Genomic DNA, 19,130 nt, shown 5'->3' on the forward strand with positions numbered 1-19,130 from the left:
CTCCCTGTGCTGTTGGAGTTTATTGCCATGTGTAACATTCCACCGTTTGACCATCATTCTACTGACGATGGATCGTCAGGCATTTGGGGGCAGTTACGAGTAAAACTGCTGTGGCTGTTCTGAGGGCGGTGGACATCTGACCCGCGGCCCCGGGCGGCTCTCCTGTCCCCGCGCTCCCTGGGCCTGGCTCCTCTCCTGTTCCCGCCTTGTTACACTTTCCCGCTCCGCTAGGCGTGTGTGCCCGGGGAGGTGGTGGAGAGGGGCAGTGCTCCGACACCGCTCGTGGCACACTTTCCCCTTTGCTCTAAAAAACAAAAGACACTTTTTTTCCTGTGGAAGTTGTAGAAATTGGCTCATCATTTTCCAGTTCTGTCTTGGGTGTCTTTTCCGGAGTTGCCTGTTTTATTTAGTTTCTCAAAGGCGTAAGCAGGTCATCACTTTACCGTAAGTGAGGCAGGTGCCCAGGAGCCACGTGGAGGCTTTGGGCGGCCCGGGACCTGCCGGGACGCCTGCGGGGAGGGGAGCCGCTCTCCCTGGTCATCGTGAGGAGCTGCGCAGCGAGACACGGCCCCCTCGTGGCCCATCTCTCTGGGCGAGGTGGGAGCGAGGAGCAGCCGGCAGGCGTCTGCAGACCTCCCTCTCACCTCCCGGCTGGTGACGGGGGCTTGCGCTAAGAGCGGTGACCGGGCAGTGACCGCCAGAACGGGGACACCTGCGGTTCGTAACTCCTGGAAGATGGCATGGGGAGTGGGCGTCCTGGGCAGATGGGGTCAGATCCCAGAGCAAGGCCGAGGGGGTTGCCGGAGGATGAAGGGTGCACTGGAGTCGTGGGGGCCGGAGGGGCCGTGGGAAGGTCGCCGGGGCTGGAGGCCGGGGTGTCTGAGTGCCGCATGCCCTTGGACTCTGCGTAGTTTACATCCGTGAAGAGGGAAATCTACTCGCCTCGCTTGAATGCTTCCCAGGGCTATTTGGGGGGACAAGATGTGCAAATAAAATTTAAAAATATTTTATGAGACGTTAATTGTTCACCTTGCCCTCAACTCCTCTTGTTTACTTTTGATGGGCACTGAAAGGAAGTGCTTGGAGAACTTCCTCTCTTAAAACTACCAGGAAATGGCCTGGGACAGTGGAATTTATCTAACGGAGCGTCTGAAACGTGGTCCGTGGGTGACACCTCAGAGGGTCCTGCCTGGAGGTGCCTCTGAACTACTGGGAGTTCTTTAATATTAGCCACTGTTGAAATAACTCCTTACGACTGACACAGTTATATCCCAGTCAGCCCTTCCTTGACAAGTGCAAAGGTCAGTTTAGCTTAGCCACTTTATAACTTTCTCAGAGATTTCAAGTTGGAAGTCACAATTGGCTTTTACTTTTGTGAGCTTAATCTTTACTGTTAAGATTGGTCATATATACATACCACATGTATGAAGATTAATATTTAGTTAAAAATACCTTTAAACACCTGTTAAAGCACCAGAATTCTTTTATAAATTGAGGAAAACCATGTGATCTAACACGGTTAGTGGCATAAAGTTTTCTTTTAATGAATCCCAGGATTAGTAGACATCGCCTGTGTATCAATCAGAGGTTACCACACTCAGTAAAAAATACTGAGCACATTCTTACTAGGCAGGGGCTTGGGCCTGAGAATACCTGGAGGTTTTCTTGGTTCCTGCCCTCAAAGGCTCCGGCCTGTTAGATGGCACACAGATAAAACACGGATCGGAACAGGAGGCAGGCAGGGTTCACCAGGTACGGCAGGTCTTGGAGATCCATGTGGCATGCTTTCCCATGAGACCACAGATCACCCCCAGGATGCGTCTCAGGGGCTTGGAGCGGGGAGGCCTTCCACCCTCGTGGGGCAGAGGGGCCTCTGGGCGGCAGGAGGGCTTCGCAGTTGCCAGGTCTTCACGGAGGAGGTAGTACTTGAGCGGAACATTCTTTTGGGGTTTGATTGTACTGAATCAAATATTAAAACTGTTCAACATCACTTAATTTTTGTAGATTACGAGCATATCGGGGTTTATTAACAGGTGGTTTCCGTCCTCACCTGGTCATCCTCGTCCCCCACTCCGTCCGCAGTGCGTGAACCCTGTGGAGTCCTCTGCTTGGATTGTTGTATTCACTCCCTGTGCAGCCCCGGGAGGTGGGCATCCAGGAGGGAAAGCCTGGAGCCTCTAGGCCTGGGGAGCTAGATTTTCCAGCAGGCACGACGCCAGCTCTGTTCCTAACCCGGCACGCGGGGCACACCGATCTGCACAGAGGCCCTGTGCTGGCTCGCTGGGGAGAGGGTCCAGCCACAGCAAAGCAGGATTTTGGGGAGGTTTGCTTCTTCCAGCTCCCAGGTCGCTTACCCAGCTGTGCAGGCTCGGGAGAAAAGTAAAGTGACCGGCCATCTGGTGACAAACAACATTTTGAACTGAGTTCCATTTCTTCATCCCAGAAATGCAAAAAATACATGTTTTTGGATATTCGATTTCATGTGTCGGTGCTCAGGGGGAGGTGGTCCGCTCTCGTCCTCTGGCTGGTCACAGAGTGAGTGACAGGTGGGCCCGTTATCGAGTGTGAAAACGGAGTAGCAGCGGTGCCCTCGCTGGAGCTCACGGTTGGGCGGTGGGCGTTCCCACGTGTGCGTTTTCTGAGTTCCGTTGTTATGAGGGTGCTGACTTGCTGTGCCTGCGCGCGCCTTTGACTTCAGCACGACCCCCCTTCTCCTGAAGCCTTGGGTTTTGAACTTCACATGTTTAAGAGTTGAGACATCTTTCTTTATTTGTGTCAGTTAAACCCAAGGATTCTTGCAGGAGTCATCAGCTTTGTCTGGTAGGTGAGGACAGTTCATTTGCTCTGAAACTCCAGTGTTGGTCTGCAGTGCTGTTGTGTAACACGTATGTCTTGGGGCTGAGCCCAGAGCCGTGGGCTTGTCCGGGGTGTCTAGTGCCTCACCTGAACTCCAGGGCAAGGGCATCCCCTGACCTAAGTATTAGGGGCGCAGACTTATCCATTAAGGGAATTTATTTTGTCATTTTCTGCAAAGCCAAAAGCTGAGGAGATATGTATCTGTTAACTAAATGACTTCTCCATTGTCACCTCTTTAGGCGAGGACCCGTGCTCTGCATTTTTACTGTGGAGACTCAGCCCTTTTGCGTGAGGGTGGATACTGGGGGGAGAGATGCTGGTGAGGGTGTCCCCAGGACGAGGTTTCTCCCAGTTCAGCACAGGAACAGCTGCTTGTTTGAGCCAGTTTTGTCGTATAAACAGGGTCAGACTGAGACTTGGCCTTGTCCGATGGCGGGGGCTGGCGGGACCGGTGTCTGTGCTCTCACGCAGCCACTGTCCCTTTGCCTCAGCTGCTGTCTTTGAAGAACACTTCTTGCATTTCCGAGTTTCTTTTACGTAAGATTTTATATTTTATTCAAAAACAAAATATGCTCATTGTGGACTCTGTACTTTGCAGAGATGCAAAACTAGGAAGAAGGAGGCACGTTAATCCCATTGCCCAACAGCAGCTGTTGCTACTAACATTTGTCTGTGTCCTTTGAGCTTCTTTCGTATGTGTTTTATTTTTTCCCTAAACACAGTTGATAGGCTGTTGCTTCTCTATGTATTTCTGCAGGCCTCTTAGATCACTGGAGCAAGATGTGGTACAAATTAACAGCAACAACTGGAGAAGTGGTTTATATTTTCGTTTTCAGGGTATAACAACATTTGGTAAGGACTTTACCGAAGATGTTTTCTGTCCCTGCTCTTTTGATCCCACGTGGAATGGACAGCATTATGCTTCTGGGATTTCTTCCTCTAAGGACGGGGGCACAGCAGAGAGGACGCGGCCTCGATGCAGAGCTGCTCCTGGCCACGTTCTTCTCCCAGGACGCTTTGCCCGCTGCCCTTTTGAGTTTCCAGGGAGGTCGTCTCCAAGCGCCGTGGCGTCTTCCCGCCACAGCTGCTCACCCTCCGGGCCGGCGTGTCGGGCGTGTGAAAGTGTGTGTGGCGGGGACACGCAGGAGAAATGCAGAAGGAGGCAACTGAACAGCGCTTGTCAGCACCGACTTCTGTGCTGCGTGTGGCTCTTCCATCGTAGACGTGGGGGATTTGTGTTATGTATGTGGCATTTCCATGATGTGCATGGGACGTCTGTTGCATACGTGGGATTTCTGAGATATATGTACATACTTACCATATACGTGTGATTCGTATGTGGAGGTTCTCTGTGAAATCCTGGTTTAGTCTCTGCACCATTGTGTCATATACCTTCGTCATTACACCATGGACGTGTTAGTACAGAGGTACCTCCCTCTTCTTAGGACTGACACATTTTATCTTTTTGCTCTCACGGTAAAAAAATAGTTTTAAAAGCATTCAATTCTATGTAACTAATATAGTGCTCATAACTACTTCACTTGTTACAAGGAGAGCTTATTATTCTGTCCTACAGATGCACTGCAGTTGTTTAACACACCCTGATGGATAAGGGTGTCCTTTCAGTTTAACTGCTTAAGAAAAAACCTGAAGTGATATCTGCACGTGGTATAAGAGTGTACTCAATTTATAAAAGAACTCTGGTGCTTTAACAGGTGTTTAAAGGTATTTTTAACTAAATATTGATCTTCTTACATGCGGCCCAGCCTTTGAGCGAGAATGAAGTTACACGTTCCCTCTTCCTCTGTGCTCTCCCCAGAGGTGAACAGTTGATGGTGTGCGTCTTCTCCCTCTGCTTTCACGTCCTTCTCATCCTTACCCCTGTCACTTTGTCTCGCTTCTGTTCACGTGGGGAGCCAGCAAGCAGTGCCTCTCTAGTTCTTGGCTTTTATGGGTTATATTTTTAGATTTATATTGACAAAACTTAACACATTTGTAGTCTGTTTCTCCTCTGTCGTTAAGCTTTCTGTGCTTTTTCTACAGCTTTAGTCCAGAAATGTTAACGTAAGGAAAGCAAAGTGTATAGTATTATGATAATATAAATATATTTTACTGCAGAGCCAAATAGCTTGACTGGAGAAGGCAGAAAACGTAATGCCGCGTCACAAAGCTGTTGCCCAGGAAAGCGGATGTGCAGACGGAGCCTCGTGATTTCTTTTCGGGCTGCGGTGCTGCCTCTGGCCGCTTCAGCTGCTGTGCTTTCTCACATCCCATGGTGTTCGTTTCTTAAGTTCCGTTTTTGTTTTGCTGGAGCACCTCCTTAATCCACTTCTTTTTTTTTTTTAAATAGATCTTTATCGGGGTATAATTGCTTCACAATACCGTGTTAGTTTCTGTTGCACAACAGAGTGAATCAGTCATATGCATATACATGTCCCCATATCCCCTCCCTCTTGAGCCTCCCTCCCATCCTCCCTGTCCCACCCCTCTAGGTCATCGCAAAGCACTGAGCGGATCTCCCTGTGCTATGCTGCTGCTTCCCACCAGCCAACTATTTTACGTTTGGTAGTGTATGTATGTCAGAGCTACTCTCTCACTTCACCCCAGCTTAATCCACTTCTTTATGGAACGCATGGCTGAGAGACTTCTTGGGTTGCTGCATGCAGTGTTCAAACATGTGGTATATTTGTTCCCATACTTGATTGGTAATTTGGCTGGGTCTAGAATTCTCGGTTCATACAGTTTTCCCTTGGAACTCAGAAAGTATGCTCTAGTGTTTTCCAGAGTCTGGTGTTGCTGGTGAGAAGTCAGATGGCAGCTCGATGCTCGCTCTTTTGCAGGTAGATCTCTCCTGCTCTCTCCTTCTCTCCCTGCCCGTGGCCTCCAGTGCTGATTATTTGACTCAGAATTGCTCTTCGCCCTGATCCACTTCTCTTCCAGGTCCAAGTGACCATACTTGGACCCCCCCCCCCGACCCCCGCCGCCTTGGAAACCTCAGACTGTCTTTGGAGAGTATTGTCAAGCTGTGGCCCGGGGGTCATACTCCTGCCCTTGGCTCCTTGCTCTTGGGAAGCCCTGCGCTGCTGTCTTGCAACGGCTCCTTCCACTCCAGCGAGTCAGCCTGGGTCCACCTGCTTTCTGCCGTGAGCGACCGTCCCAGCTTCCTGGGCTGCGAGCCCCCTTTGTCATTTTTCAGCACTATTACGGCTCCTTCACGGCCAGAAAGTACGTCTTCTGACCTTTCAACAGGGCCTTGGGAAGAAAGGAAGGAAGATGTGGACTTTGTCACTATTTACAATGAAAAGTCTTTAGATCACTGTTAGTGGCAAGGTTCTGTACCTTTGAACATCTTGAACGGGGGGGTTTTTTCTTTCCCCTGGAAAAATTGCTCAACATTATCAAAGAATTGGGAAGAAATTAAATGAGCCAGTTCCAGTAAATTTGTCAGCAGCATATATAAATCTTTTAAGAAACGTGTTGTACTTTCACTTGTCATTTTGTATTATGTAAGAGTGCCCCATAAACTTAAAAATAGCTGGGTAAAAAAAAAAAAAATAGCTGGGTAATTTTGTTACACTTACCTTGATAGTGTGTTGCAAATTAGTTAAATTTCGTATACTGGGAGTCAGCACATTGCCAGTAAATGAGACATCTCTACCTCATTGTACCCCTACAATTCGGAGGGGTTCTATGCATGTGTTTTGCAGTAAAGTTGGAGTTGATTTATGATACTGGTAAGTTTAGTTTTTGAAAAATTATCGTTCCAAAAAGCTGACAAAATTTTCATCCCTGTGTATACAAACAACCCATATTAAACTAATGTGAAATGATAAAAGAAAGCTAAAGTTATAACGATAAAAATAACAATAGTAGCCATTGAAATCCATAGTAAATTAAAGCTATCGTCGAAAATGAAGTGTTCTTTCTGAACGTGGGGCGCGTGGCCCTCTGTGGGCACCTGTGCTGGGTGTGGGGACCGCACTTCTGTCTGCAAACTCGGGGACACCCCAGGTGTGGGTTAGGAATTACAAATTTGAGAGCTCCTTAGTAATTCACTTTATAGGTTACCATCAACTAGTACTGAAAAAAGAGAGGCTCTGATGTTTTGTTGGTTCAGTGCCAAAGAGAGGACCGGGTTTGGGTTCAGGCACAGCCAGTGGTTAGATCCTCGCCCGAAACGGGATGCAGGCCGGGGCTCTTTGGGCGTCTGACTGAAGCCCTGTCTGTTTTCACTGGGAAGATGCACCTGGACACGCAGACACACCGTTTTGTGTCTGATTTTACTCTTGCCACGGACTTGGGGAACCCTCTGCACCCCTGCTCTAGGAACAGGCGCCCAGCGGAGGCCGTGCCACGTGTGGAAAACAGAGGACAGGGGCTGCATGGCCGGCTGGCTGTCCCCCCGCCTCACCCTGTGGCTCTTCTCACAACTTCCTGATGGACGCACTGGGATCTTCGGAGGACGCCGAGCCCTGTCGCCCTTCCTCCTCCCCAGGGGAGAAAGTGGGGGGCGGGGGCTTTTATGTGCTTGGTCTTTATTTTCATGATTGGCAGAAATACTGTTTTTCATCCTCTCAGCTTCTTTATTTCTTCTCTCCTTGTTTTCAGTTCTCTTCCACAGTGGAGTTCATCACACTAATGGACGTTGAGGGAAATGCCAGTTTGGGTTACTGAGGAGTCCGTGTGAAAGCGCTCTTGAGTAGAAATGTCACTGGCGATGTGGAATATTGATTTATTTTCAAAATTCAGCCAACCGCCCTTTCTTGGTATGGACACGTCCAACTTGGTTGTGATGTGCTCTTTTCCATACGTGCGTGGGTTTGAATTTGCTTGTATTTTGGTTACGGTTTTTGTGTCTCTGTTTGTAAGAGAAGTTGGCAGTAGTTTTTAATTCCTGCAGTGTCCTTGATGGGTTTCCAGGCAAGGTCACAGCAGCTGTGAGGAGAGTCAGGAAGCGTGGCCTCCTTTCCCTCCTCTGAGGGTCTGTGAGGTTCACGGCCGCCTGTTCCCACCTTTCTTCTTTCCCGCTACTCTCCGCGACCCCCTCCTCCTCCTTCTGAGATGGACCCTCGTGTGGCGCTGCTGGCAGAGGCCCGAGGTGCCGTTCGAGACGTCTTGGCTTTTCTCACCGTGGAAGGGGATCTGCCCCCTCCCCTCCCACTGGCGGGGGTCTTACCATCCCTCCCGGGCCCCGGGCCTCCTGCTCTCTGGGGGCTAAGTTTATAATAGTTACTTTCATTTTATTTGCCCGGGGAGGCTGGTCTCCCCACCAAGGGAGCTTCTTTCCTTCTAGGGACCTGCCCTTTTCTCCTCTCTGTTCCCTAACCAAAGGGCATTTTCTGGTTAAAAACTTATATTTAGTTCATCTTATGTAAGAGCAAGGAGACAGATTTGAGAACTTTCTATCAGAAATGATTAAAGGCTTTTTCCTATTTAGGCAGCTCATCTCCTTGCAATGGATAATAGAATATATTAATTTTCAGTATTTGATAAATAACCTGACCGAATACTTTTAAAATTATAACATTACTTAAGAAATACAGAGATCACATTTGTTTGGATTTTAGTTAAGAGCTTCTGAGAACGTGTTAGTTTGACATGAACCTGATCGAAGTGTGGCTGGTGGATGTCCCAAGTTTATGTAACGCAGGGATGTGACGGTAGAAGCTGGCGCTGTTGTCACCCAGGGACACGAGTCCCTAGGGAAGTTTCCGCGTTATTGGTATTTTTAGACCTTGAAGTGTATGGTCGGTCTCAGCGCTCCCCCGCCCCGGGCCGCTGCCCCTAACATCTCTCCTCACCTGCTCTGGCCTGTGCGGGTCTCGGGTCCTTGTTCTTTCGGTTACGGGAAGCCTCCTGAGTGTTCCTTTGCATTTAATTCTTCCTTTCACTCTCCTCTGTGTACTTGGCTCATGCATTTCAATCTGGAGGGCTTTCCGTTTTCTCCAGCTGTTCTCTTCATGATCCAGTCCAGGTTTCTGGGGGGAGGTGGGCGGGGCCGTCTTGGTGGGTTTCCTGGCATCTGTGGGCAGTGGCTGCAGCCCTGGGGCGGGCGGGCATCCTCTGGGCCAGGCCCCCCTCGTCCGCTGCTCTGGGTCCTCCTCACGTTTCTCTTGGTCGTGTGCTTTGTCGGCTGGGATGGGGGCGTCTAGGCCGGCATGCCTTTGGGCTCCCCTTGGCAAAGACCCCTCTTCTGCTCACCCACTGGCCTTGCTGGTTTGTCCTGAAGGGAACAGGAGCCGAGGACAGGGAGGGCTCAGAGCGCCTGTCTCTCCCCACCTGCCGCACCTGCCGTCCTGGAGACTCAGGCAGTCCCCGCTGTGCCCGGGACTGAGTCGCTCCTTTTCTGTGCTGGGTGATGCCGGTGCTGCCTTCATTGTGTGTCTGCATCGTCCTGGGCCTGAGCGCGGGAGAGGCAGGGGGAAGCTGTGCTCTGGGCCCTGCGGTGACGGCGCCCTGCTCGCCCGCTCTGTTCCCGCCTCTGTCTCTGTTCCTCTCTCCCCTTCTCTCTGTGACTCTCTGTCCCTCTCTCTGTGTGTCTCTCTCTGTTTCTCCCTCTCTCTTTGTCTGTCTCTGTCTCTCTCCTCCCCACTCCATCCCTGCTTTCTTCCTGTGGAGACGCAGGGCTCATTCCTACTGGTGGGAACATTGGGTTTCTCTAAAAACCATCATAAAACAATAAAATATATAGAGATAGGGAGAAGTCTCCCACCTATTTAATGAATTGTTTTAATGTTTGCAACACGCTTTAATTTCCCATGAAGTATTTGATTGTTGAAAGTTTGAAAAAATAACATTTCCTTCAGGTCATAAAAATATTTCCAGTAATGTTACCAATTCACTTCAAAAAATAGGAAGAGGGGTTTTAAAATTCAGAACAAAGTAGTCTTTTTTATTTTATTTATTTATTTATTTAACATCTTTATTGGATTATAATTGCTTTACAATGGTGTGTTAGTTTCTGCTGTATAACAAAGTGAATCAGCTATACATATACATATATCCCATATCTCCTCCCTCTTGCGTCTCCCTCCCCCCCCCCCCCTTCCCCCCCCCCTAGGTGGACACAAAGCACCCAGCTGATCTCCCAAAGTAGTCTCTTTTAGAAACAGCTTTTTTTGAGGTGCAGTTGACACGTGCCCAGACCCTGTACCCTGTACCCTGTAACGTGTACAAATGGATGAGTCTCGAGACCCTGTGGGAGCGCCGCCCTGTGAAGGTCATGAACACGACCCCACCTGCCCACTTCCTGCCACAGTGGATCATTTGCACCTTCTGGAGTTGACGTGGATGGGTCAGGCAGCTCGTCCCTTTTTGGTCTGGCTTGTTTCACTCGGCGTGATGACTCAGAGACCCAGCCACATTGTTGCAGTGCTTCATTCCAAAGGAATCTTGCTTACGAGGGAAAGTACGTTATTCTTATTTGCTCAGAACCTGGAATGTATTTAATTCACTAAGTAGAACAAATGACAAAGTCCATTTTGGTTGGTCTGTTAAGCCCAAAATGCAGGGGAAATAAAGGTTGGTAAACTGAGGCCTATTGGGAGGGTACCAAGGTCATGTGAAACATGCGTTTGGTTGAGCCTTCAGGACGAGGTGGATCCAGTGTCTCGACCTGGACCCAGTCCCATTGACTCAGACCAAAGTGGGCCCTGCGTGGGGAGCAGTGACAAGTGTGGTTCTCGGATGTCATGGAACAAAATGTGCGTGTGAGGCATTTCCTAAATGGACTTATTTATTTAGGCTGCGCTGCGCGGCTTGCAGGATCTTAGTTCCCCAACCAGGATGTGAACCCGGGCCCTGGCAGTGAACGCACTGGCCCGCCAGGGAATTCCAAATGGAGTTTAAATCACACAAAAAAGATTAAATCAGGGGCTTCCCTGGTGGCGCCATGGTTAAGAATCCGCCTGCCAATGCAGGCGACGTGGGTTCGAGCCCTGGTCCAGAAAGATCCCACATGCTATGGAGCACCTAAGCCCATGCGTCACAACTACTGAGCCTGCGAGCCACAACTACTGAAGCCCGCACACCTAGAGCCTGTGCTCCGCAGCAAGAGAAGCCACCGCAGTGAGACGCCCGCGCACCACAATGAAGACCCAACGCAGCCAAAAATAAATAAATACATTTTAAAAAAAGATTAAATCAAACCAAGACCTCTGGACTAGACTACCATTTCCTTGGGCATTTCTTTCTTCATAGAAGTATCAGAGGAACTGAGTGCTCCCCCCCCCCCCCTTTATCAAGCCCTGACTGCGTGATATTTGTCCAATGGCGGTTCCCCTTCCTTGGGATTTGTACCGATTATTTGAATGTTCTTGTATTTAAGTGTTCATTGCAGTTTTACCACGTGAAGCTTTCACTTCTCTCCATAGTAGTTCACATACTAGAATTGACTTTATTCTTATGAAATCTCAGCCAGGAAAGGTTTTGTCTCTGTTGAAGCTGAAATATCAATGACCACAGTTAATGTACTTCAGAGGTTTTAATAGTTCAGAACAATTGAAAAACACCTATCTTCTAAAATTTCCTGTTTTCCTTTGACTTTCTCACATTGGTTACTGAAAAGCCTCTCTGCCCCTTTGAAGGAACCGGGATCCTTGGAGTCACTCGGCTTCGTTTCATTCCTCCACCCGTAGGCCTCACTCCAAGGCCTGTCCATGGCACCTGTGAGATGAGATACCTTGATGTTTTTCCAATCTCGTAATCCCTCTGTCCCTAACTGTCCCAGCCTCACCTCCGGCCTTTGCCCACAGAGCTGTCAGGTGATCTTTCTGAAAACACAGCCCGGACTCTCTTTCTCCTGCAGCTTCTCCTGAGAGGCCTCCCCTCTCCCCTCTCACCAAAGCATCTTGATGGACTCCTCCTGCTTTCTGTCTCAGCTGAGGGCGTCGGTTTGCCCTCCCTGCCCTGGCTCCGTGACTCGGGGCCCCACCTCTGCAGCCTCTCTTCCCGGTGCCCGTCGCCGCTCGCCATCCTTCTCTGGTGGGTACCTGTTCATAGGGCTAGTTATGCACTTAAAACCGTGGCCGCTGTCAGTGACGAGGAAGAGCGCTCCTTGTCTCAGCATCCCTCAGGTGATCGTTTACCTGTTCACTTGCCTTGAGCATAGCAAGCCTTGTATCTTGAATAATCGGTGTCTCTAAACATCGGAGAATCTGCTTTGTTTAACTGCACGCTCATGTAACAGGTTTACACACCTACAAGGTAGAAAATGAGAGCACTTATTTTGTGGCAGAGTTAAGCCCTAATTTCCAGTCTCATTAAATTATAATGATAAATATCACTTTAAAAGGAAATGCAATTGCTTCATTTAATCAATGTGATTCTCAGGGGCACAGCAATCCCATCAAGTGCTGAGTGAGGCATTTATCTCAATACAACTAGTTCTGGACTTGCAGTTGGTACTAGGTGAGCTAAATCTTAAGTGACCCCTGTTTTATCATCATTGCTGTGGCATCTGAACTCCTCTTGTCAGCAGAGAGGCGGCTGGAACCTGCCGTAGAAACCCCTCCAGCCTAACTAATTTGGGGTCACGCCGCTGTCAGAGGAGGGTGTCCCGAGCCAGGCGCAGTCACCAGGAGAAGGCTCCAGAAGGCGGGGGTGCCTGAACGTGTCAGGGCCGGAGGCCACGGAGCCACCAGCTGGCGGGGCTCCTCTGTGTGCCCCACCCCACCTCCACCCGTTTGGGGGTTTTAGGGTGTCCCGTGCCCTGCCCGTTTCCTATGGTGCATCCAGGCGAACGAGACGGGGCAGGATTCTGACTCAGCCCCGCTTCACCAACTGGCCTCTTCTCCCCAGAGCCCGGCTCCCCAAGCTCCCTCTCCTTTCCCCACGGGGTCTTTCTTCTTCTCTTCTGCAGGAAATAGGAAACCTCTAGCTGCCTCTCCTGATTTCTCTCACGGTCTTGCCACCATAGCCCTCTTTGCTAGTGCAGGTGGTTGGCCGGTTGCCGCTGCCACTGGCTTCACCTGGCTCGTATGGCAGCTGCAGTTGGCCCCGGAACAGCGTGGGTGTGAACCGCTCGGACTTCCATCAGCAGTCCGCTCTACGGCGCTGCGCGACCTGCGGACGCAGAGGCCCCGCGGGTACTGAGGGGCCGCGCGCGGATGTGGCAGCCCAGCCTGACTGCGGGCGGTCGGTGCCGCTCGCCCGCGTGGTTCCTGGGTCGGCCGTGCTGGGCTCCGTCATTATCGACGATGCCCCTGGACACCGTGGGCACTGCAGGCGTGTTTTGTTCTCAGTGCCTGGTTGTCTCAAGCATCCGTGTTGTGAGCCGTGTGGTTCCTGCGGAAGAGTGCGGGTGCAAGAGAGCAGTTCTCATGACACGTCCGTGCAGCCGCCCCCCGGGGTAAAAGCAGACGCTGTGTCTCCGTCTCCTTGACCACCGCCCCTCCCTCCCTGTCCACATGGCCGCTGTCCTGTGTTTCAGAGTAACGCTGTCCTTGCCGTTCTTTTTAGTTTACCACGGAGCGTGCACCCCTCAGAGTCCAGCTTAGCCGTGCCTGTGATTGGGCGTCACGTACGGAGTCGGTGTATTCTCTTACGTCCCTCTTGATTTATTAACGTGGTGGATTACATCACTTGATTTTCACGCATGCAGTCATTTTCGTGCCAACTTGATCATGCTGTATCAGCCTTTAAAAATATTGTTGGATTGCGTTTGCTGACGTTTTGTTGAGGATTTTTACATCTGTCTTCAGGAGTGAGTTTGGCCCATACTTTTTCTTCATGTTCTTCACAGATGTGTTCCTGTTGAACGCTGAGTGGGACTTTCTGGAGAAGCCATATAGGCGTGGAGTGTTCTTTGTACACTGATTTTTCTTTCTTGATTCTAATTCTTTAACGTTGGTAGTTTAGTCAGATTTTCTGTTTCTTCCTGAGTCAGCTCTGATGAGTTGCATTTTTCTTGGAATTTGCTCATTTTGCCTCAGTTTACCAGATTTTTGGAATAAAGTTCCTAGTACCCTCTTACTCTACGTTAGTGCTGTCAGGGTTTGCAGAGAGAGTTCCATTTCGGTGGTCTCTTGCTGCCTGACTTACCCACCCCAAAACTTGGGGGCTGAGAACAGCCACAGTTTTGTTACGCTTGTGATGTCGTGGGTCAGGGATTTGGCGGGGTGTGAGGGAATGGCCTGTCTGTGCTCCACGGTGACCGGAACCTCAGCTGGGGTCACCCAAATGGCTGGAGGGGGCCGTGGGTCTGCAGCGTGTTGTCCGGGGACCTGGAGAGGCCGAGTCACCGCTCGCAGAGCCAGGGTGTCCGCCCAGGGCCCTGCTCCAAAGCCCGTCCTTACGGCCCTGCAGTCCCCCTGGGAGCATGGCAGTCTCCATCACCCCGTTCCAGTACTTTGTATTTAAAGGTCTCAGTTTACAAACTCCTCTGTGTGTCCGAGTGCAGCTCTGCACCTCTTGTCGTGCTGCTCCTGCCGTGTTTTCCTTGCTCTGTTTAGTCTGTGGACTTTCGCTTTGTGAAGCTCCTGGAACGGCACTTCACCCCTTCGTGGTTCGCACTTGGTCCTTCCTCTTTCTCCTTGGAGTGCGGGGGGTCGTGTCCCAGCCGCTGCGACCCACTCCCACCTGCCGCGGAAGTGGGCACCGAGGCAGCGCCCCTTTACTGTCTTCGCCCGGGCGTGGAGGTGGGCCGCCGGGTGGTGATGGGGTGGGTGGCGCTGTGGGTGGGTGACGGGAGGAGCCCAGCACAGACGTCATTTGGATATCAGTTTGTTTTTCGAAAGGAAAATAGAGATGTCCCATGTTCAGGTTCTGTAGGTGTTTTAGCGCGTTGCGGTCGTGCTGCTGGTCGGCGTGGAGATAACACGGAGGTGCGGACGCAGGGCTGGCCTCAGCTCCTGCGCCTGGGCGGGAGGGGGCGGGGAGGATGCCGGATGTGCAGCTCTGGGTCTGTCTGCACTCACGCGCGTGCGCGGGCCCGTGCATGTGACGTTCCCTTTTTCGGAAGATAGGTCCATACAGGACTTTGCCTGGGGCCCCACTCCTTAGCGCGTGGGTCGGTGCTCGTTTGCGTTGGCACGTCCGCCAGCAGAGATCCGGTGGTGCGTGTCACGTGCGCGTCTGCCTATCGTCGCGGGGGTGAAGGCGTGATTGATCATTGGGTATCTGCTTTAAATATCGTAAGAGTACAGTAAAAGTAAGTGAAACATGTTTAGGAGAGGGTTTTTTTTTTTTTTTTTTTTTTTGCCTGTGCTGTGTGGCCTGCAGGATCATCTCCCAAGGAGAGGACTTTTAATTAACAATATTTATTATTAGAGTTAGCTCCTGCACTGGTGAAAAAGCTCTACTGAGTTAAATTAATGCAAAGTAATGGAATGCTTCTGTTACAGAGGGAAGGCTTTCAGGCTGGGCACAGAGAGCTGGAGAGGGGCCTGAAGGAAGCTCGCCAACCGGACGCCACACTTAGATCTTCTCAGCCCCGCCTGCACCGAAGGGCCGAGGAAACAGAAACACGTTGAGTGCGAGGTAAGAGCAAAACACCTGTACATCTCTGCTAACATTTGACTAATAAGAGTGCCTCTGGCTTGCCGTAAACTGATTAGTTAAGCCTTTGGCTTGCCGTTTAAAATGCGTGTGATGGGCTGGCTTCCAGCAGAGACCGTTTTTTCACTGTCCCCGCGGTCTCTCGGCCGGTGCTCTGCTGCCCCCCAGCGGCCGGCGCGGTCCCTGCAGAGGGGACGCCACGCTGGACTTGCTGTAAAGCCTTTGCTGCAGATTATTTTCCTTGAGGTGATTAAAAGAAAATTTCGTTAGTACTTATTTTTGTGGCTATTACATGATTCAGCGTCTGCTTTTGAGAGGAGTTGAGACAAGTGTTAAAATCCCGGTAGTGTGATGTAAGGTTAATTTGCGGCCTGCAGAAGGTCTAGCGTTGAACTTTCAAGGAGGTTTTTTCACGGGGAAGAAGTATACGGAAGTGGCCGCCAGAGGCTGCTGAGTGCAGCAAGAGCGTGTTCTGTGTACGTTCACTCCCCCGGTGGGGGCTGAGGAGTGTCTGCCACATCACAGCACCCTCTGGGCCTGGGGGACGTTGGACGGGGCAGACGTGGAGCCCACGGGGTCGGATGGGGGAGGAGAGGTGCGCCTGGAAAGGCCCCACGTGCCATTTCTGTGTCTGTAAACGTCAAGGATGTCAGGCACCTGGTTCCAGGAGACCTTTAAAAGAGGTTTTGCTTACTCTTCGACTGATGCTTCTTTTCTTTCTTTTTTTTGCACATGGGGAGGGCAAACCAAGGTTACTTCACAGCTGCTTGTGCCAGAGGGGTGGAGTTTTATGTTCAGCCCCAGCTCATCTTTCAGCTCGGTTAGCGACCTAAATCAGTGTCTCTGTAGCTGGAGTTTATTGAGAGACGGCGAGAATCCCGGAGTGAGACGTGCTTAGTGCTGCAAGTGAAGTGTGATTTACGGCCACCTACATCCCAAGGTGCCATAGACCTAACTGCCTCATTAATATACTGTTTAAGTGAATAGAAAGTGTTTTTTTTATGTAATGTAAGCATGCACCGGAGAAGCGAGTTATTATGCTCCTTTGCACAAGTAAATTGTCCTTGAAGGCACAGAAAAAATAACCAAGGACAAAAGGTGGCATCTGAAGCAGAACGGAGGGCTGGGAATGATCAAATACCACAACGTCGTGAATCATGTCTCCTACTGATAGATGTTAGTTGCAGAATAGACATTTTGTATTTGTTTCATAAAATGAGAGCTAATTCTGGCAACAATAATCTGATGTATTAGTCTTTTTTTCAGAGTGGTTTGAAAAAGAAAAAAAAAAAACCATGGAAGTGGCCAGAAAAAGTCTCTACGGGTGGAAGCGCTCCTGTCAGTAGCCTCGTTTGCCATCTGACGGTGACGCTGGACGGAGCCTGTATTTTTAGTTTCAGGCACAGTTGCCGCTTTTGCCTCTCTTGCTCCTTAAAAAGATTGAAGTTGCTTCTTGTGTCTTACAGGTGAGAACATCTTCCGAGGTTGGGGCATCTCGGGGCTCGCGCTGTGGAACCTCTGCAGCATTTACTCAGCTGCACACATTTGAGGGAGGCCCAGGGAAGCCCTGAGTGTGCTCAGATGCCGAGGCTTTTCCTTGGTGTGTCTCACTGCCACCAACCCCAGCATTCTGCTTAGAGCAAATGTTGATTAACTCCCCTTTTTATTCTGAAATGAAATCATAGAAGGTACCACTTTATATAATTATAACCGTATTTAAATGTAATAAAAGAGAAATTAAGAATGTACCACAAAATAGTTCTCGTGTTGACATGTGAACGCCGGGCACCGCCGCTCTCAGGAGGACCCTGTGCACGCACGCCTGTAAATGCAGAGACGCAGGCGCTGCGAGGGTGACACAGACCGAGGGTGTAGACCTGAGTGGAATGGTGTTCAGCTCATGGATTCACTCTTGGAGAAGCGCGACGCAGTTCTCCCTGCTTTTCGCTTGGCTGTTACACTTTTAGATGGTTGGGTGTGTTGAAAGTTGTGATTATATATGAAACAGGGGTCTTGGGAAACCATGAACCTCTTTGTCGCCTGCATGTTAGTCCTTCAGGCAGGACAGTTCTTTGTTTCTGGGCAGTCCTGCTGTCCCACACACTCCCTCTCCCTGCACGGTGCCAGAGTGCCCCAGACCTGCGACGACCAGGCCACGTCCACACGTGGCCACCACCGCCACCCCCCGCGGCCACTGACAGAAGGCTTGGCCGAGAGGAGGATGTGGCAGGGAGGGGCTGTCGGGGACAGAGTGGCGTCGAGGTCCTCACAGGCCTGCAGGGTGTCCTGAAGGCTGGAGCAGCCGTGGGCCGGGGAGGAGCCCCTGCAGCGTCAGGCGTGGGCACCCACGAGTGCAAGCGGCTCCAGGGCTCCTAGTGCCCGAGGTGGGGAGAGGCGTCGCTGCAGGGACACCCAGTGCTTATGCAGGGGCTGAATCCTTACACGGGGGCAAAAACCTGACATTTTTCCCCTTTAATGTGATTTACTGGCTAACAACCTATTTAACACAGATGACACTTCAGTTTATAAACGTTCCTGAAGGTCAGCGAAATAAAACAAAATTTGGCTGAGAACGAAGAGTGATTCTCAGTGAGTTTCTGGCATGAGTCACTGCCACTGAGAAAGTGTCCCTGTGTCATCCGGACTGACTCATCGGCGTCAGCTCCACAAAGCGCGTCCAGGAAGAAGCGCCCCTGGTTGTGAGGTCACGGGTCTGCAGCAGTGATCAAGAAAGATGTGTGTTGCGTCCCCCACTCTTTCGTTCACCCAGCAAATCGGTGCCTTGCATCTGTGGGCGGGCACTGACCGAGGCCCTGGGGACCAGGGTGGGACGGGACGGACAGCACCCGCTGATGCTGGTGGGAGCGGAGAAGAGTCATTGTCGCTCCGGGCAGCGTCGGCCGTGAGGGGGACCCTCAGGACAGGAGTAGGGACCTCTCCCAGGGGGTGGTGTCGCAGAGAGGACCCGGGAGGGACCCTCACACGGCTTCTCTCCACACCCCTGCCCGAGGGTGGCTGCAAGCAAAATAGTGCACAGTTAACGTCAAAAGTATGACTCTAGTGAATAAAAATTCAATTGCCTTTGCAGTGTTGGATGCAGAGTAGTATCTGTTGTCCTTAGTAGTGGGTTGCTGATTTTCTTGTAGCTGTTCTGTGCTCTGGTCATGACTAAATACAAAATAATGGATCCAGATACTTAAGACTAATGTGTAAAAGAAAAATGGGAGATTCATTTACAGATACAGGAAAAATCTGGTATTCTTTCCTTGTTTCCTCATGGGGGGACTTGTAGACATACAGCAGTGCCCTCTTGTGGACAGATTCGTTGTGTAGTCACCCCTCTGTAAAATTCGAAATGCTGAATTTATCAGAGAACCCCTGCCCCTCCTGTGCAGATGGAGAATTCTGGAAGGCTTATGTCTCCTGACCGCCTTATTACCAGGATGCTGTGGGCCGTTGCTGGTCTTACGGTCTACGGATGACATTTTGGACGTGGGCTAGGGCATTCGATGTGGTCTCTCCATCACTCCCTCAAGTTTGTGGGGCAGCAGCTGGCAGCGGCGATGAGAGCTCCGTGGGGCCCGTTCTGGAAGAGCAAAGCCCAGAGCTGCTTAGAGGAAGGGGGGGGTCTCTTGAATCATGGTGGAACTCAGGCCTCTGCAGCGCTGCGCAGGCGGGCACTGGGGCGGGGACATGGCCGGGGGGAAGGGAAGTGAGCAGTGACGACAGTGGTGTCTACTGCTGCTGTGACAGAAGTAGGGGCCAGAGGCAGGTGGCCT

The 19,130-nt window shown here is 50.9% G+C and overlaps 1 protein-coding gene across 7 annotated transcripts in view; it reads left to right on the forward strand.

Moving 5' to 3' along the window:
• Nucleotides 1-19,130, forward strand: part of ADARB1 (adenosine deaminase RNA specific B1) — a 116,613-nt gene that overhangs the window by 34,601 nt on the left and 62,882 nt on the right. For all 7 annotated transcript variants that reach the window (XM_036850787.1, XM_036850789.1, XM_036850790.1 and 4 more), the window contains exon 2: nucleotides 15,198-15,333. The gene's annotated coding sequence lies outside the window, so the exon portion shown is untranslated. The remainder of the gene's footprint in view (nucleotides 1-15,197; nucleotides 15,334-19,130) is intronic.

This window comes from Balaenoptera musculus, chromosome 4, assembly GCF_009873245.2.
Source record: "Balaenoptera musculus isolate JJ_BM4_2016_0621 chromosome 4, mBalMus1.pri.v3, whole genome shotgun sequence".
Classification (NCBI taxonomy): domain Eukaryota; kingdom Metazoa; phylum Chordata; class Mammalia; order Artiodactyla; family Balaenopteridae; genus Balaenoptera; species Balaenoptera musculus.